Genomic DNA, 5707 nt, shown 5'->3' on the forward strand with positions numbered 1-5707 from the left:
GCTTTTTCTTACGCTGACCCAGCCCTTACGCCATAAAATACCGGATGGACCCATCATCAGCTGAAGTCGTTTCACTTTTCGAATGCTACACGATACAGGGGTCTTGGCGAGCGTAGTGGTTTACCACAGGGAGCGCACAGGTCCAGCGTCAGCTTCCTGTGTTGGTGGTATAGGGGTGAGCATAGCTGCCTTCCAAGCAGTTGATCCGGGTTAGATTCTGGGCCAACGCGTTTCCTTTGGTTTGGGCTGTGAGGGGGTGACGAAATGCAAATGGGCAGGTGTCGGCTCCCTAGATTACCCTTGGCGAGCGTAGTGGTTTATCTCAGGGAACGCACAGGCCCAAGGGCGTGGAGACACAGCTCGAGTTTCTCTTCATTATCGCATACATTTTTCGCCTTTTACTAAAGATTTCTGTGGAGGGGAATGTTTTGCAAGTGACCTGTATATTTGGAGGCTTTGATCACAGCAGAGCTACACCGGAATGTCAAGAACAGAGTGAACTTGGCCGGTCGCCAACACGCGGTGGGAGTATGCGCAACTGGTCACCTTTTGTATTGGGAGCCTTTGCGGTTCCTGCGTCACCGCGTCGTATTTATTTAGCCAGCATGGAAAGCCAGCACTTTTTTGTACGTTACGGGATCCAAACCCTGGACTTGCTCTCTTTAGTGCCGGGCCCAAACAAAGATCGCATCAGCCCAAACCTCTAGCCCGATCAGCAACTCATGTGCTTTGAGCATTCTTACTGACAGCGAAAGCCGGCATCATCCGCCTGCATTGGTGGAGTAGTGATGAGCATAGCTGCCTTCCAAGCAGTTGACCCGGGTTCGATTCCCGGCCAATGGATTTCCTTTGGTTTGGGCTGAAGTCAAAGCAGAACTGCTTCTGTAACCTCTGGCTGCACCAAAACCTTTTGGATGTGTCGTTCAGCAGCAGAAAAACACTAGCTCTCCCCGTCTTCCGCATGATAGGCGGAGATACTGTCCACTATACTAACGAGGAATAGTGCGTGTATGAGTTCGCCCCCAGCCAACGCCACTGCACCGACATCACTAAACAAAGCGTGGCTTTTTCTTACGCTGACCCAGCCCTTACACCATAAAATAGTCAAGTCAAGTCAAGTCAAGTCTGCTTTATTGTCAATTCTTCCAAGTGGGCAGGTGTCGGCACCGTAGATTACCCTTGGCAAGCATAGTGGATTACCACAGGGAGCGCTCAGGCCCAAGGGCGTGGAGACACAGCTCAAGTTTCTCTTCATTATCGCATAAATCTTTTGCCTTTTACTAAAGATTTCCGTGGAGGGGAACTTCTTGCGAGTGCCCTGTGTATTTGGAGGCTCTGATCACAGCAGAGCTACACTGGAATGTCAAGAACAGAGTGAATTTCGCCGACTGCCAACACGCGGTTGGAGGATGCGCAACTGGTCAACTTCCGTATTTGCAGCCTTTGCGGTTCCTGCGTCACATTTACTTAGCCAGCACGGAAAGAACGCGCTTTTTTGTACGTGTCGGGACCCAAACCCTGGACTTGCTCTCTTTAGTGCCGGGCCAAAAAAAATATCGCATCAGCTCCTCTAGCCCTATCAGTGACTCATGTGCTTTGAGCGTTCTTATTTACCGCGCAATCCGGCATCATCCACCTGTGCTGGTGGTATAGTGGTGAGCATAGCTGCCTTCCAAGCAGTTGTCCCGGGTTCGATTCCCGGCCAACGCATTTCCTTTGGTTTGGGCTGAAGTCAAAGCAGAATGCCTTCTGCAACCTCTGGCTGCACCAAAACGGCAGCAGACAAACACTAGCTCTCCCCGTCGGGGAATCGAACCCCAGTCTTCCGCATTTCCTTTGTTGAAGTCAAAGCAGAACTGCTTCTGTAACCTCTGTCTACACCAAAACGTTTTGGATGTGTCGTTCGGCAGCAGAAAAACACTAGCTCTCCCCATCTGGGAATCCAACCCCGGTCTTTCGCGTGACAGGCGGAGATACTGTCCACTATACTAACGAGTAGTTGTGCATGTATGAGTTCGCCCCCAGCCAACGCCACTGCACTGACATCACTAAACAAAGCGTGGCTTTTTCTTACGCTGACCCAGCCCTTACACCATAAAATACCGGATGGACCCATCATCAGCTGAAGGCGTTTCAATTTTGGAATGCTACACGATACAGGGGTCATTATTTGGACTCTTTTATTTCTTTAATTGTTTTCTCCAACTTCTCAGGTGGAGGCATGAGAAAGAGATTGCATTGCCTTCATTGGGCTTGTGGTTACTGGGCGACTGAAGGGACTTTTGTGACATTTACTCCTCCCATTTGGAGTGAGGGTGTGACGAAATGCAAGTGGCGTGGCTTTTTCTTACGCTGACCCAGCCCTTATACCATAAAATACCGGATGGACTCATCATCAGCTGAAGTCGTTTCACTTTTGGAATGCTACACGTTACAGGGGTCATTATTTGGACTCTTTTATTTCTTTAATTGTTTTCTCCAACTTCTCAGGTGGAGGCATGAGAAAGAGATTGCATTGCCTTCATTGGGCTTGTGGTTACTGGGTGACCGAAGGGACTTTTGTGACATTTACTCCTTCCGTTTGGAGTGAGGGGGTGACGAAATGCAAGTGGGCAGGTGTCGGCACTGTAGATTACCCTTGGCGAGGGTAGTGGTTTACCACAGGGAGCGCTCATGCCCAAGGGCGTGGAGACACAGCTTGAGTTTCTCTTCATTATTGTATAAATCTTTTACCTATTACTAAAGATTTCTGTGAAGGGGAACGTTTTGCAAGTGACCTGTGTATTTGAAGGCTCTGATCACAGCAGAGCTACACAGGAATGTCAAGAACAGAGTGAATTTGGCGGTCTGCCAACACACTTTGGGAGGATGGGCAACTTGTTGGTTGTATAGTGGTGAGCATAGCTGCCTTCCAAGCAGTTGTCCCGGGTTCGATTCCCCGCCAATGCATTTTCTTTGTTTTGGGCTGAAGTCAAAGCAGAACTGCTTCTGTAACCTCTGGCTGCACCAAAACGTTTTGGATGCGTCGTTCGGCAGCAGAAAATCTCTAGCTCTCCCCATCGGGGAAACCCCGGTCTTTCGCGGGACAGGCGGAGATACTCTCCACTACACTAACGAGGAATTGTGCATGTATGAGTTCGCCCCCAGCCTACGCCACTGCACCGACATCACTAAACAAAGCATGGCTTTTTCTTACGCTGACCCAGCCCTTACTCCATAAAATACCGGACGGACCCATCATCAGCTGAAGTCGTTTCACTTTTGGAATGCTACACGTTACAGGGGTCATTATTTGGACTCTTTTATTTGTTTAATTGTTTTCTCCAACTTCTCAGATGGAGGCATGAGAAAGAGATTGCATTGCCTTCATTGGGCTTGTGGTTACTGGGCGACCGAAGGGACTTTTGTGACTTTTACTCCTCCCATTTGGAGTGAGGGGGTGACGAAATGCAAGTGGGCAGGTGTCGGCACCCTAGATTACCCTTGGCGAGCGTAGTGGTTTACCACAGGGAGCGCTCGGGCCCAAGGTGTGGAGACACAGCTCGAGTTTCTCTTCATTATCGCATAAATCTTTCACCTTTTACTAAAGATTTCTGTGGAGGGGAACTTCTTGCAAGTGACTTGTATTTTTGGAGGCTCTGATCACAGCAGAGCTATACTGGAATGTCAAGAACAGAGTGCATTTGGCCGACTGCCAACACGCGGTGGGAGAATGTGCAACTGCTCAACTTCTGTATTTGCAGCCTTTGCGATTCCTGCGTCACATTTATTTAGCCAGCACGGAAAGACAGCGCTTTTTTGTACGTGACGGGACCCAAACCCTGGACTTGCTCTCTTTAGTGCCGGGCCAAAAAAAATATCGCATCAGCTCCTCTAGCCCTATCAGTGACTCATGTGCTTTGAGCGTCCTTACTGACTGCGCAAGCCAGCATCACCTGCCTGCGTTGGTGGTATAGTGGTGAGAATAGCCGCCTTCCAAGCAGTTGACCTGGGTTCGATTCCCAGCCAATGCATTTCCTTTGGTCTGGGCTGAAGTCAAAGCAGAATTCCTTCTGTAACCTCTGAGTGCACTAAAAGCTTTTGGATGTGTCGTTCGGCAGCAGAAAATAGCTCTCCCCGTCGGGGAATCGAACGCCGGTCTTACGCATTCGGGAGTCGAAAATAGTTGAACTTAACTTCCCTTTAACTTTTCCCATTCATTCTCTATGGTAGTGCTTAACACTACGGATGCAATACACTTTTGGCCACACGTCGTTGGCCACACGTAGACTTCATGGCGCTGTTTCGTCTTTTCCGTGGCGGGGAATTTAAGAAGTGCGGTGTCATCTGTCAATCATTCGTGTTCGTAGTGGAGGAGGGGAGACCCGTTTTACGATCGGAGAGGTATTTGTTTACAGAATTGCCAGATCAAAAAAACTTTTGTTTTGTACAACAAATATTTACTGTCTAAACTACCTTAAGACAGATTTTACCTATGGTGACTGCTGTTTTTAAATAACGCAATTAAGCTGACAAACCGAGAATGTAAGTTGAATGCTATACTTTAGCAATACTAACTTACTGTATTGCATATACATCATCATTAATATATTTTATCATTTAAATTGCATGTATATTATCATGTAATCGTATTGTTAATTGGGGAAGTCGTGGCCTAATGGTTAGAGAGTCGGACTCTATAGATTTGAATATTAGAAATGTGTAAGTGTGTTATGTGTAAACCAGGTTAAAGAGATGGGTCTTTAATCTAGATTTAAACTGACAGAGTGTGTCTGCCTCCCGAACAATGTTAGGTAGGCTTTTCCAGAGTTTGGGAGCTAAATAGGAAAAGGATCTGCCGCCCGCAGTTGATTTTGATATTCTAGGTATTATCAAATGGCCAGAGTTTTGAGAACCCAGTGGACGTGGAGGACTATAATGCAGTAAGAGCTCGCTCAAATACCGAGGTGCTAAACCATTCAGGGCTTTATAAGTAATAAGCAAGATTTTAAAATCTATACGATGTTTAATAGGTAACCAGTGCAGTGTTGACAGAACCTGGCTAATATGTCATGCTTCCTGGTTCTAGTAAGAACTCTAGCTGCTGCATTTTGGACCAGCTGGAGTTTGTTTATTAAGCGTGCAGAACAACCACCCAATAAAGCATTACAATAATCTAACCTTGAGGTCATGAACTCATTAATTAACATTTCTGCATTTGACATTCAGAGCATAGGTCGTAATTTAGATATATTTTTGAGATGAAAAATGCAGTTTTACAAATGCTAAAAAAGTGTCTTTCTAAGGAAAGATTACTATCATATGCAGTGGACTTACAGTAAAACTGATACAAATTTGGGACCAAAAATTATTCAGACCGAGTTTGGGAAAAAAAACTGAAGTTCAGGTGTGCATGAAGCTTGGTGACAGCATGCGCAGGAGACTACAGGCTGTCATTGAGGCTAAAGGTTGCCCGACTAAGTATTGATAGTTGTGTAAATACTATCATACTAACAGCTGTCTGAATAATTTTTGGTTGATTGTAATCCATAACATACCTTTCTATCAAAGTTATCTAACATTATCAAGCTGAATTTGTTCTGACACACTTTAACTCTGAGTTTCTGTCATATTTTCTATCCATTCAGTTTATTATATTTTATTACCATTTTCTAAACTATAGTGAATAAACTGTGATAATGTGAGAAATGTTGAAGGTGTCTGAATA

General features: G+C 46.0%; 3 non-coding genes across 3 annotated transcripts; all 3 read left to right on the forward strand.

The window, feature by feature from the left end:
• Window positions 1-771: 771 nt before the first annotated feature.
• Window positions 772-843, forward strand: trnag-ucc (transfer RNA glycine (anticodon UCC)). The gene has a single exon. It is a non-coding gene; the product is annotated as a tRNA-Gly (tRNA).
• A 795-nt stretch (window positions 844-1638) lies between these two features.
• Window positions 1639-1710, forward strand: trnag-ucc (transfer RNA glycine (anticodon UCC)). The gene has a single exon. It is a non-coding gene; the product is annotated as a tRNA-Gly (tRNA).
• A 2231-nt stretch (window positions 1711-3941) lies between these two features.
• trnag-ucc (transfer RNA glycine (anticodon UCC)) lies at window positions 3942-4013 on the forward strand. Its single transcript has one exon. It is a non-coding gene; the product is annotated as a tRNA-Gly (tRNA).
• The last annotated feature ends 1694 nt before the right edge of the window (window positions 4014-5707 follow it).

The sequence above is a fragment of the Sinocyclocheilus anshuiensis genome, unplaced genomic scaffold (assembly GCF_001515605.1).
Source record: "Sinocyclocheilus anshuiensis isolate Anshui unplaced genomic scaffold, SAMN03320099.WGS_v1.1 scaffold1452, whole genome shotgun sequence".
Taxonomy (NCBI): Eukaryota; Metazoa; Chordata; class Actinopteri; order Cypriniformes; family Cyprinidae; genus Sinocyclocheilus; species Sinocyclocheilus anshuiensis.